This window comes from Chiloscyllium plagiosum, chromosome 29, assembly GCF_004010195.1.
Source record: "Chiloscyllium plagiosum isolate BGI_BamShark_2017 chromosome 29, ASM401019v2, whole genome shotgun sequence".
NCBI lineage: Eukaryota > Metazoa > Chordata > Chondrichthyes > Orectolobiformes > Hemiscylliidae > Chiloscyllium > Chiloscyllium plagiosum.
The window spans coordinates 4,432,691-4,447,085 of NC_057738.1; the positions used below are offsets into that span (position 1 = coordinate 4,432,691).

At 40.5% G+C, this 14,395-nt stretch overlaps 1 protein-coding gene across 3 annotated transcripts in view; it reads left to right on the top strand.

The window, feature by feature from the left end:
* atxn1a (ataxin 1a) overlaps positions 1-14,395 on the top strand; it is a 362,909-nt gene that overhangs the window by 13,528 nt on the left and 334,986 nt on the right. The window contains exon 2 of one of the 3 annotated variants that reach the window (XM_043719064.1): positions 3,879-4,056. The exons of 1 other annotated variant lie outside the window; for it this stretch is intronic. The gene's annotated coding sequence lies outside the window, so the exon portion shown is untranslated. The remainder of the gene's footprint in view (positions 1-3,878; positions 4,057-14,395) is intronic. One more of the 3 variants, XM_043719063.1, reaches the window with a different exon arrangement.

Consider the following 14,395-nt stretch of genomic DNA (forward strand, 5'->3'; position numbering starts at 1 on the left):
TTTTGCAATGAAAAGAACCTGCTGGGTGAGTCTGATTGACAACTCAGTGTATTTGATGGTGACTGAATTTTATTTGCGTTTGGTTTCTGTGTCATCATCCACTTGCTGCAATTAAAATCCATATGTTACTATGGAGCTTAGGAAACTTGTACAAATCATAGAATACAGCAGAGGAAACCATTCAGCTTCTGTCTGCTCTTTGAAACTGCTGTCCTGTCCTTTGCTTGCAGTCATGCAATGTTTTGCTTGTCAAGGAACTTGTTCAATTTCCTTTTGAAAGTTATTTTGGTATTTGTTTTCTAAAAAGAGAAGGAAGCAAAAAACAGGTATCGACAGGCCAGTTAGCATTGTTATTGTCAAAATTTTCACATCCATTATAAAGTAGGTAATAACACAGCATTTTAGAAATGCATAATATGATCAAACAGTCACCATGGCTTCATGATGGGGAAATCATGCCTGACAAATTTACTAGAATTCTTTAAGGAGCTAACAAGCAGGATAGATAAAGGGGAAGCAGCGGATTTTCTGAAGGCGTTTGATAAGGTACAACATATTAAGTTCCTTAATGAGATGAGTCCATGGTGTTGAAGGTGGTATAGTAGTATGAATAGAGAATTGGCTAACCGACAGAGTTGGGATAAGCGGGGGCATTTTTAGATGGCAACCTGAAATAAATGGAATGCCACATGGATTGGTGTCGGAGCCAAAATTATTTGCAGTATATATTAACGACTTTGAAGAAAGTGAATGTAGTATAGTCAATTTTATGGATTACACAAAATTAGGTGGGAAGGCAAGTGGTGAGGATGACAGAGTCGGCAGAGATATATAGCCAGGTTAAGTGAGTGGATAAAAGCTTGGCAGATTAAATATGATGTGGGAAAATGTGAGGTTATGCACATTGGCAGAAGAACAGCGGAGCTGAATGTTACTTAAGTGAAGATAGACTCCAGAAAACTACAGAATAAGAGATTTTGGAGTACTTTTCCATGAATCACAATAGGGTGACAGCCTAGTTCAGCATGCAGTAAGGAAGGTAATTGGTACGTTGCCCTATATTTTAAAGGAAATGGAGTATAAAAGCAGGGAGGTTTTGCTTAAAACTAAGTAACGTACTGGTCAGACCACAGCTGAAATATTGTGAATGGTTTTGGTCCCCTTTTCTAAGAAAATGTACTGGCATTGGAGGCTTTCTCCCTGTAACCTTTGATCCCTTTGGCAATCAAGAGCTTGTCTATTTCTGTTTTAAACATATTCAATGACCTGGCCTCCACAGCGTTTGGTGGCAATGAATTCCATAGATTCACCGCTCTGTGGCTAAAGAAGTTTCTGCTTATCTCTATTCTGTAAGATCTTCCCTTTCACTCTGAGGCTGCGCCCTCTGGTTCTAGTTTCTCCTATCAATGGAAACATCTTCCCAACATCCACTCTGTCCAGGCTGTACAGTATTCTGTATGTTTCAATCAGATCCTCCCCATATCCTTCGAAGCTCCATCAGGTATAGTCCCAGAGTCCTCAAATATTCCTGTTTATGTTAAGCAGGACTTGTTTATGCCCAAGTCTCCCTTTGTCCTACCAAATTGTATGACCTCACACTGTCCCACGTGGTATTCCATCTTCCAGTTCTTAGCCCACTCTCTTAAACTGTTTAAATCTTTCTGCAGCCTCCCTACCACCTCAATACTACCTGCCCCTCCACCTGTTTTAGCTAGAATGCCCTCAGTTCCTTCATCCTGATCATTAATGACCCTTGTTCTTTTTTGCTAATTACCAAAACTGTGTTCTCTAGGTATTGATTGTCTTGCCAATATAAACAACATTATTTAAATTACTTTTGTCAAGAGCTCTTATAATTATGTGGAAGGCATTAAGGTCATTTCCTGTGTATAGTATATGACAAATTCATATCCTGAATTTGGAAGTGGGCTACACCGAATTCTTTCAGGTTTTAAATAACTACAGGTGTTGCTAATTATCAAAGAATCTTGGAATTCCTTGGCCCCATGATGTCCACACTAACCCTCCGAAGATCATCCTGCCCAGACCCACCCCTTTATCTTGATCCCTGTAACCCTGCATTTCCATGGCTAATCCACATAGCCTACCCATTCCTGGACACTAGGCGCAATTTAGCATGGCCTACTCCCCTAACCTGCACATCTTTGGACTGTGGGAGGAAACCAGAGTACCCAGAGGAAACCCATGCAGACACTGGGAGAATTGCCCAAGGCTGAATTTGAACCTGGGTCACTGGTGCTGTGAGGCTGCAGTGGTAACTACTGAGCCACTGTGCCACTCCAGTCTTTTGAGGCTGAATTCGCTATATGTGCTCCTGAGGAAAGGTGGGGGAAATTTCAATGTTCGAAGTGAAAATGAGTAAAATTTCTCTCATTAAATGTCATTGGGGATGTGTTACATTATTGTTATCCATGTGCCTGCAATGTGACAAAATATAATTGACCAGTTTTTCATAATGAAGGTCAGGTACACAGACACTCCATTTTTTTTGTCAGCTTTTGCAAGTTATTGACTGTCATAACAATACATTGAGCACCATCATCATCACCTTATGCAACAGAACATGGGTGCCATGGTGACTCAGTGGTTAGTACTGCTGTCTACAGCACCAGGGACCCAGATTTGCTTCCACCCTCAGGTGACTGTGTGGAGTTCTCCCTGTGTCTCCCTGAGTCCTTCGTATATTCAGTTTCCCACAAGTCAAAAGATGTGCAGGTTAGGTGGATTGGCGATTCTAAATTGCTCATAGTATTCAGGGATGTGTAGGTTAGGTGGGTTAGCCATGGTTAATGCAGGGATAGGGTGGGGGGTGGAGGGGGTAGACGGGGGCGGTGGCTGTGTTTGGGTGGGATACTTTTCGGAAGGTTGGCACAGACTGAATGGCCTGCTTCCGCACTGTAGGGATTCTATGAACATCTTTGGCATTATTGTTCTCACTGGATAACCAGGCATAGTATAAAAGAAACAAAACCTGAAGTTGCTGGAAAAGCTCAGCAGGTCTGGCAGCATCTGTGCAGGGAAATCAAAGTTAATGTTTTGGGTCCGGTGACCCTTCCTTAGAGCAGTTCTCGAAACGTTAGCTTTGATTTCTCTGCACAGATGCTGCCAGACCTGCTGAGCTTTTCCAGTAACTTCTGTTCATGTTTCTGATTTACCGCACCCACAATTCTTTCAGATTTTATATGGTATAAAAGAATATTGTGGAGAAATAGTATCATCACAAAAGACAGTCAATTTTGGCTTCAATTGGTATAAAGAGAATAATATTGATTCAGCTGCCTTTATACTCAACCAGAAATTAAAGTTCAGAAAGGTCTTGCTTGCTTACTTACTGACTCTTTGCTCATCTAAACTTTTGCAGCTGCATATTTGGTGGACTTGATTTGTTGGGTTATCGCAGTCACAAGTATTATCAGATAAAGCAATTGCTCAGTGTGTGAGAACAGTGAAGAGTTGTCTCTCCCAATGGCTGCAATTGAAAGTAGGTGGAACAGATGGTGCCCATTACTTTGTCAGTCCCATATATTCCCATACACAGCTCTTGTTCCTCATGAATTCCTCATTCCTATTCTCTCGAATCCACAATTATGACCATTCTTTCAGTTGCTATGACTTAATTGTCCTGGCCATCTCTCTGCTCTCTCCCTGCACTGCATCCTCTCTTCCCATTCTTAAATGCTTTTCTTAGTTTTCTCAATTTAATTCTGCTATTCTGTTCTTCCCCTTCACTTATTGTCCTCCTTTTTTGGTTTTTCACATTGTGAAGCATTGCCAACATTAGGAACACTTATAAATGCAAGTTGTGGTTTGTACTGAGCTCTGAATACTAACTGTAAGGTGACTTTTTCTGGTTGCAGGTTTATGGACAACAAAACATCTTGATGTGAAGCCTATCTGTGATGGGAAAATTGAACAGAATCTAGAAATTAGAGCAATCCATCATACAGACCTGATGATGTAAGACCAGAGAATAGCACAAATAAAGAAGAAGTCTCATTAGCATACAGCAAGAGAAAAGGTGTGTTATTGTTTCAGGTCAGCATAATACCCACTTTTACAAATGTACGCTGCTGGCAGCAACCGCTTGTGCTTATTGAGAAATTGCAAGTATGCTGCACAATAATTGATTATCATGTGAAACAGTGGGCAAAGGCCCTGTGATGCCTGCTGTACAATGTTGATGGATGTACCTATGTGTTCGCAACACTTACAGAATATACTCAAATATATTATGTTGGGTGCTACTTTGCATAGACACAAGTGTTTTTAACTTATTGCATCATTGATATTGGATATTACAGTTGAAGTATGTTCAGACATTTAAAGGTATTTAAATTCTCTGACTCACCGGTGCCAATGTACTTTCTCCGTGAGCCAAACAAATGTCTGATCTGCACTGACATAGGTGGGGTCACTAATCATAGGCCAGGACACTGAACACAGGGTTAGGGGGTTGTTTCGATTATTCTTTTTATTGGTAGCTATGTTACTTTTGCAAGCACTAGAAATTTAACAATTTATGATGTGGAGGTGCCAGTGTTGGACTGTGGCGGACACAGAACACCAGGTTATAGTCCAACAGGTTTATTTGGAAGTACAAGCTTTCAGAGTCTTTGTCAAGTAACTAGTGGAGCAGGATCATAGGACTCAGAATTTATAGTAAAAGATCAAAGTGTCACACAACTGATGCGATGTATTAAACAAACCTAGATTGCTCTTAAGACTTGAAAGACTTGACAGCAATCTAGGTTTGTTTAATACATTGCATAATTGTATGACACTTTGATCTTTTACTATAAATTCTGAGTCCTATGATCCTGCTCCACTAGCTACCTCCTGTTGAACTATAACCTGGTGTTGTGTGGTTTTTAACTTTAACAATTTATGAACTGTGATAATGTGGCTAGTAAGAAATTGTGCCCATTTAGTTCAAAGGAATGATAACAATTCCTATGCATTTGTTGGGCATAACGCATGCTTCAAGTACCTATACTTCCCACTGTTTCAGTTTGTTTTCATTGATAGTGTTCCTAAGTTCTAATTTCACCCATAACTGTAGCCCACAGACTTTGGAAGTGGTATTGGAAAGCATTGAGGAACAGGAGCCATTTGAAGGTGCTAGAATGTTGAGCCATAAAGTAATGGTTGCAAGAGTTCAACTTATTCTCATTGGAGAAAGATGCAATTATTAATATGAAGGGAATTGATAAAGTGGATGTGGATCTGTGTGATGTGAAAAACTGATTGGAAAATAAAAATATTTCATTAACAATTGAGAGAGAAAACTTCCAAGTACAGTGAATGCAGACTTGATAAAAACATTTGGAAAGGTACTGAACAGATTCCACATAAAAATGTGTAGAGACATAAGAACCTTGTCTCTGCTTGAGACAGGGTTGAAAGTATTCATGGCAAAGTGATACAAAAGGATCGGTAAACTGGTCATCTTGAATGCTTTTTCTGTGTTTCATCTTTATATTGTTGATCCTCAATTGCCAGAAACAATTTCTTTTACCTTTTTACAAGAAATAAAACTTAGATGGCAGATCCTGAGGACAGAAACTTGATACACAAACTTTATGTATGTTACGTAAACATAAAGCAAAAACTGTAAATTAGTGAAATGAATTATTGATCTATCAATATTACATCTGTCAACGTTTTTCAAAGGTCATCCATGAATGATGGCTCTGGAAAAATGGTTTGGTTAAAAAGGTCCTGCAAATAATACATTTATTATTTAATTGCAATTAACAGAGTTACAGAAGAACATAGATGGTGCATTGTGAGTTTCTTAGGATCAGCTGAATGTTGTAAATCACAGTGGGGTTTGAGTAGGTTAGAGAGGTGTAAACTATGGCAATCTCATCTCTGACAATTCAGGTCCCACTCAAGCCTTGATTGCAAAGATAAAAGCATAGCAACATGGAAAACTGGAACAGGAGTAGAGCATTTTGTTTCCACTCTCTCCCCATACCCTTTGATCCCTTTAGCCCAAAGAATTATATCTAACTCTTTTTCTCTTTCTTGAACACATTCAATATTTTGGATTCAGTATTGTGTGGCAGAGAATTCTACAGGCTCACCACTCTCTGGATGAAGAGATCTCAGTCCTAAATGGCCTACCCCCTATCCTTAAACTGTGACTTTCATCAGGTCTTTTACAATTTTATAGGTTCACTCTTCTAAACCCCAGTAAATAAAATCCTAGTTGATCCCGTCCCTTCACCATCCCAGGTATCAGTCTGGTAAACCTTCATAGCCAGAACATCTTTCCACAGATAAGGAAACCAAAGTTGCACACAGTACAGTAGGTGTCGTCTCACCAAGGATGTATGCAATTTCAGTAAGATATCTCTGATCATCGACCTGAATCCTCTCACTATGAAGGTCAACACAGTTTGTCTTCATCGCCCGATGTACCTGCATGTTTACGTTCAGTGATTGGTGTGCAAGAACACAGAAATCACATTGGGGAAAGGGGAGGTGCAATCTGTCACATTCAGTTAATAACCTGTCTTCCTGCTTTTGTAACAAAGTGGATAACCTCTCATTTATCCACATTATAATTCATCTGCCATGCTCTGGCCAACTCATTCAACTTGTGAAAATCACACTGAAACATTTGTGCGTCTCCTCACAGTTCACCCTCCCATCCAGATTTGCATCTCCAGACTTGGAGATATTATCTAAGATCCCTGATCTAAATCATTAATGTACAATATGAATAGCTGCAGTAACCCTGCTTGCTCACTGCTTGCCACTCTGTTTTTTTCCTACTTATTTTTTCCTGTTTGCTGACCAGTTCTCTGTTCATGCCTATAAAATTACTCCTAATCCCATGTGCTTTAATTTTACATGCTAATCCATTGTGTGAGACCTTGTCTAAAGCCTTCTGAAAGTCCAAGCAAACCACATCTGCCATTCCCTCTTTCCAGTTCTATTAGTTAAGTCCTCAGTAGTTTGGTCAAGCATGATTTCCCTTTTGTAAATCATGCTGATTCTGATCCTGTCACACTTTCCTAAATTCTCTGCTGTTAAATCTTTTATCATGGACTCTAGTATTTTCACAGTGACTGTCAGGCTAACAAGTGTATAATTCCCTGTTTTCTCTCTACCTCCTTTTTAAAATTGTGGAGTTACATTAGCTATCCTCTAATCCATAGGCTATAACATTTCAAAGGGTAATCACCAATGCATCCACTCTTCCTATGGCCATTTTCATATGTACACTGGGGATGTAGATTATTGGGCCCCGTGGATTCATCTGTCTTTAATCCCATCAATATCCCGAACACTATTTCTTGACAACGCTGATTTCCTTGAGTTCCTCCTGCTCACTAGACCCTGTATTCCCCAATATTGTTTTTTGGAATATTGCATACACCACTGTTGCACTGAGGAGTTGCCTTGGAGAAGATGTTAAACTAGTCTGCTATCTACATGTCTGATGAATGTAAGCAATCCAATTGCACTATCGCATTGCAACAGCAGGAAAGTTCTCCCAGGTCTCTTAACTAAGGTCTGGAGCTCAACTAACTAAACCAGATTATTTGGTCATTTTCTGTTTGTGGGTGTGTTGCTGCCTTATTTTGTTTCCAACAATAACAATACTTCATTGACCTTTGTACATTCAGTATATAAGTACAGGTTTTTGTTTAATTGACTGAGTTTGTTCTTGGTTGAAGTATTGTTAAACAATTTCGAAATGACAAGTACAATTTTACGTTATTTTTAACAATAGTGTGACCTTGCAGTCATAGTTTCACACTGGAAATAAAAGAAGCCAACTTTATAAATTAATTTACATTGGCCTTTAAGAAAAACAACTGACTGGTCTTCAGGTATTTCCTTTGCTATTCGTACTTGTGTATCAATTCTATTTTCTCTCTGGAGGTGAAATGCCTATTCTCTTCCAAGTTTTCTTTAGGACTTGTATTCACTGTGACTGTCCCAGGCTGATCTCATATTTTCCTTCTGCTACTGCTTGAGAGAAGCTTGAAGATGGCTGATAATTTAATGTTCAGTTTCCCATAAGGAGACACCTGACTTCCACACTGTGACACACCACAAAAATGAAGCTGATATGAGGAGCATTTTGACTGGGAGAAACAAATTATGCCCCATTAATTTGAGGTTTGCTGTGGTACGCTTGAATTAATTACCCCACTTGAGGGGAAGATCTTTACGCATACAAGTGGATTTTAATGTGATTCTATGGATATGTTCTATACAATAATTTTTAATGGGCTTCCATCATTGATTGCAGAAAAAGCCCTTAACTTAAATTGTTATTATGTTTTGTATTAATTTAAAACAGATATGAAAGAGCATTATAATTAGAAGTGCGACAGCAGCCACACCAATAGTCACTATGCTACTGTATGCATCACTCAGCAATAACTTTAATTTTATGATAATTTCAGTGATTGCACTCATAGGGCGCTGCATTTAGGGCGGCACTGTGGCTCAATGGTTGGCACTGCAGCCTCACAGCGCCAGGGACCTGGGTTCAATTCCAGCCTTGGATGACTCTGCGTGGAATTTGCACATTCTCCCCGTGTCTGCGTGGGTTTCCTCCGGGTGCTCCGGTTTCCTCCCACAGTCCAAAGATTTGCAGGTCAGGTAAATTGCCCATAGCGTTATGTGTGTTAGCCAGAGGGAAGTGGGGTCTGTGTGGGTTACTCTTTGAAGAGTCGGTGTGCACTTGTTGGGCCAAATGGCCTGTTTTCACACTGTAGGGAATCTAATCTAATGTCGCAAAAGATTGGAAACTTTATGACATTGGGACTGGGGTTTGAATCCACTGCAGTGTGGTGAATGAAAAGTACTATAATGATTTAACTGAAAAGGATCTACTCCAAATAGCTTACACTAGCAAGACCAAATTCCTGCTGTTTATCCTTTGACTTCCATTCACCACAACGTTTCTGCAACAAATAATTTCTTCGTTCACAAGCTCTTCTTCCCGCCTACTTGCTTTTTTGTAATCGCTATGCATACCTTGAGAAATATAAAGTATTTGAGGCAGCACCCAGATTCTTCAGTTTTGCCCTTGTCAGTTTGTAAACCATTACTGTCTCTTAACCCACTGTTCATCCAGATATGGTGCTAGTCTCCACTTCCTTAAGTCCAAAGAATGCAAATCCTTAAGTTTACAGCAGATCACAGGTTTGACCATTTCGAGATCTGGTTCACTGTAGGTTCCTGTTCTCACTTGCTAAAACTGCTTGTATTCCAGGATGATACAAAATGGTAAGAGAATGCCAACTAATTTTCACAGCTACGCTTGTTTTTTTAAACATCTGTTCCCTGCCCTTTCTACACTAATTTCCAACAACAATTGTTAAGAGCTCATGGATATCAATGTGACAAACGGTTTGCATTAGATTTTGATTGAGAGATAAATGTTGGTCAGGAAGGGTTTGCCTGCACAGTTTCAAAATATTGCCGTGGAATCATTTTATCTCCAATAAGACATGAGGGTATTGGTTCACCATCTCATAGAACCTCTGGCAGTGCAACACTCCTTCATGTTGGATTGGAGTGTGAGCCCAGTTTTTGTACTCCAGTTTCTAGAGTGAAACTTGACATTTTTCCGAATCAACCCTGAAAGTTGTACTCACTGAACCCAGCTGAAGTTGGCCTCTGTTAATTTTCACGTTAAATTTACCAATTGTTTTCTTATCACTAGTGAATTTTCTCGTCAGTGAGAAAAAGTAAATTTTCAATTCCGTTGCTATGAACACCCAAACTTTAAATTGTATGTAATTTGTGGGATTAATGGAGAGAATGACGCCAGCTCAGTGATTCTTTTTTTAATCGCACTGCAGGTGTCTGTGGAGCAGTGATGGTAATGCTAGAAATTAAATTACAGTGGGCTGTTGGAGGAATGATGTTTCACACAGTGAAGAGTATAAAATTAGATAAGTTTTCCATAGAAACATGAAAATGACTCTCCCAGTACAGTTGAAGCCCCACTGTTCCTTCAGCTTTTATTTATTGAGAGAATATATGCATGAATAAAATGCTGTGCCAAAACAAAATAAATTGAATGTGCATTAATTTATTTGAAAAATTTAAAATGTGTGTGGGCAGTGTGTTATAAGAAAAATTAAACTCTTCTGCATGCATTGTGATCCATGTAGGTTTGACTGACAATGTGCCTGGAAAGAGAGAACTGCCATTTATTTCAGTTACTGTCCTTGCCAGATGTTCATCTTTGCACCTTCATTCTAAAAAAAATCCACGACTCAGTGACTCGAGGAGTTTGCAAATTGGGTTTGGAAGTCTCCGTTTACTTCCTAATGGGGGCTGGCTTGTACTCCAAAACTACATGTGATTTGGAACTTAAGTTGTGTTGTCTTAAGGGTAATGTTGGAACAAGAAATCAAAATATTATTGAAATACAATCAGGAGTTTTATTTTAAGGTTTGGCCAAAATGGAGGAAGTTGGATCTGACCTTTTTAATACTTAATGAGGACATTAGGGATAAAGAAGGAATTAAATAATTCACATTGACCAATGCACACACAAGTCTTAACCCCAAAAGGGAACCAATATAATTCTATCAAAACTTTCAGGGTTTGCAATTGCTCTTCTTATTAGAAGGCTGATGTTATTTGTGGGTCCTAAGGCCCACAGATCAGTAGTGTGTAGGTGCGCATGATACCCACTTGCAAAATATTTCATAGTTCCAAAATACTGAGAGAATGTGACATGCTATTTTACTGAATATGTGCATTGAACTCATTAAGCTAATTATTGTGTGCATATAAAATGTAATGGGTAGTGCAGCACCAGGTTTGAATGCCATTGCTGTTAATGTTACAGTTTGACACCCAAATGAATGTGGCTTATGCCCGAAACGTCGATTCTCCTGTTCCCTGGATGCTGCCTGACCTGCTGCGCCTTTCCAGCAACACATTTCCAACCCAAATGAATGTAGTCATTCTATTGACATTATTTTATATTTAGTTAGTCGAGAACGGTTTTAACTTTAATCCAGCAGATTAACATTTTAGAAGTTTCATTCTCTTGTTGTGGGTTTTGCAGGACTTATTATAGCTGCAGCGTAGGTTTGAAGGGAGGTCCTTGTTGGCTATATCTGAGGGCATTGAAGAATCAACAGTGTGGAATTTGAGCAATGCTTATCAGACCAGATAGGATGACTGGTTTCCTCCCCGAAAGGATAGTGAGCCAGTTTTATTTTACATTGATACAACAGTATCATAGTCACTTTTGCTGATGGGTTTTCTTCCTCAAGTTTTGACCTGGAATTCACATGCTCAAAATGCCATGGTAGCGTTTGAAGTCAGTGTGTCAAATCTTCGAGTCTCGGGACTGCTGGCAGCTGCATGTCAGGACCCTGTTGATGTCCTGGTGTAGGTCCGTGCCATCCATTTCTTTGATGACCAGGAATGGAAAAACTTGGTAGAAATGCAGAGGAATATCAGGTCAGCATCTGCAGCAGGAGTGTTCCTTGGAAGATTCAGGCCCATTTTGTCCAGATGACAGTCAATGTACCTGGATTGACTGGAACATGATAGTTTTTGCCTTCTGCCATGACTGGGAAATGTGGTGGATGCTTGACTTATTCCTTAGCAAGTAATTTATCATGATTTGACAGTAATTATTGGATTTCTGTTAGGTTGACAGATATAAAGCAAGATTTACAAAGTGAGATGAGATCCGGTTTATTTGTTGAAAATGGCATCAATTTGTGAAGACAGCATGTTGGAGAAATTGACCAAGCTGTAGAAATCCACTCCTTTGATCGAGCCTTGGTTCTGGGAAGCCCCGTGGGCCTCTACAGACAACATTGATAATGGGAACCTTGTTTATGTGAGGTCTGGGGGCTCATAAAGTTATGGAAGTGTTTATGTTTTTCTCTTCCAGTGATTGTGAGGATGGTATTAATGTGATTTGTAATGCAGTTGTACTCCGATATCAGAATGTTCTCCAGAGGTCACAAGGTTAGGTAGTGTTCGGTTACAGTATAGATAACAAATGTGCAGTAACTGTACAGCACTTATTAAGCAGACAACGTGTCAGCACTTGTCACAGGCAAAGCTTTTTCTTAACCAATTATGATATATGGAAAAGTCCACATGTACGTTCATTTTGGCTTTAAATACTGCTTCCCATTTCCCTCATAGTACGATTTGTATGCAACCTTTGTAGATTACGCCAGAAGCTTGTCTGCTGCACTGTTTGCTTGTGAAATCATTTTTTTTTTTGGTGTATATTTTCCATAGAATTATTTTTGTTTTTGTATTTGTCCTAGTTCCTTTTTGCTGTAGATGTATCAGTGTGGGAGGAGTAGATATGTGATTGGCCTCCTTGGAGGGCAAGACCCACCCCTTTGTCAAAGAATTGCTTCGTCAAGTAATTTAATCTTTCCTGTCTGGTGTAGAGTAGTTGAAGTCCTCTGGAATGAGTAACTTGATCCAGCCGTGGTCATGCCAGTGAGCTACAGGGTAAATGCAAAATTATTGCCATGCTGGAACTGTCTGTTTTTATTCTAGACAGGTTACAATCCAAACAAGGCATGATGTTAACACTACCATGTTCAAAGAACAAAGAGACTTACGTTCCTGACTTCAGAATACAAATATTGTTCATATTGCCGGGATCTTAGAAAGTTCAGCACTTGCACAGTTGACTTCAGATGGTGAAGGTAAGGTTAGTGAGGGCTTTCAACACAGGATGAAAATGGTCAGTCAAGATACATTTCAACATGATTCATTGAGAGCAGAAGATGGGAACGGCCAGGCAAACTTTGTAATTGTACAGTCTGACCAAACAATATATAAATTATACTCCCGTGTGTATGGGAAAGCACAGTAGGTCAGGCAGCATTCAAGGAGTAGGAGAATTGACGATTTGGGTGTAAACCCTTCGTCAAGAAGAAGGCTTGTGGGTCAGGACTGAGAGATAAATGGGAGGGGTTTGGGGTTGAGGGGAAGGTAGCTGAGAAGGCGATAAGTGGATGAAGGTGAGGGAGAAGGTGATAAGGTCAGGGGGAAGTGATGGACAGGTCTGGAGGGTGGTGCCAAGTTGGAGGCTTGGGACTGGGATAATGTCAAGGGATGGAAATGAGGAAGCTGTTGAAATCACATTTATCCCTTGTGGTTGCAGGGTCCCAAGGTGTCGAGTGCTAACGGTGTGGCAGCGGAGGAGGCCCAGTACCTACACGTCCTTGACGAAGTGGGATGGGGAGTTGAAGTGTTCAGCCATGGGGCGGTGGGGTTGGTGGGTGTGGGTGTCCTAGAGATGTTCTCTGAAATGATCCACAAGAAGGCGTCCTGTCCCCCCGATGTAGAGGAGATCACACCGGTTGCAATGGATGCAGTAGATGACGTTGGTAGAGGTTCAGATAAATTTCTGACGGATGTGGATGGATCCCTTGGGGCTTTGGATAGAGGTCAGGGTTGCAGGTTTTGTACTTCCTGTTGTGGCAAAGAAAGGTGCCAGGTGTGGGGTGTGGGCTGGTGGGGGGTGTGGACCAGATGAGAGAGTCGTGGAAGGAATGGTCTCTCCGGAATGCTGATAGGGGTAGATTGGGGTCTGTTTGGAGTTAGTGGAAGTGGCGGAATTATGAAGGATGTGGAAGGATCCCTTGCGGCCTTGGATGGAGGTGAGGGGAGTCCACCTATCACTTTCTCAGCTACTTTTCCCCCAACCCTCGTCCCCCCTTTCCATTTATCTCTCAGTCCTCTGCCCCACAAGTCTCATTCCTGATGAAGGGCTTATGCCCAAAACATTGATTTTCTTGCTCCTCGGATGCTGCCTGACCTGCTGTGCTTCCCCAGCAACATACTCTTGACTCTGATCTCCAGCATCTGCAATCCTCACTTTCTCTTGCCATGTGTATGGGCAAAACAACATAAAATATACTTTCACTTTTAAAATGTGGAGTGCAGACCAACCCTTCTGTCCTTGAGAAGGTAGTAGTGAGTTTCCACCACTGAAGTTTTTGTGGTGAAGATAACTTTCACAATACAGGCAAAGGGGGAGTTTCAGTATTTTTCAGTGATGGAGGAATTGCAGTATGTCCCAGGTCAGAATGGTGTGTGACTTGGAAGCAAATTCTGAGGATATAGTGTTCTCTCATGCCTGCCTACGTTATTCTTCTGGGTGGTAATGATTTGTGAGATCGGGAGGTGCTGTTGATGAAATCTTGGTGAGTTGCTGAAATGCATCTTGTAGTTAGTACAATATCCCAACACACCAGAGGTGAAATGCTGAAGATGAAATGTAGTATGCTCTACCTTTCGTTTCCTGTAAAACAGAAAGGAGGAAAATGGGCTCTCGCAACCGTGTTCCTTGTACAACAGAACAGAACATTTGAAGTTTCCATAATTACACTGT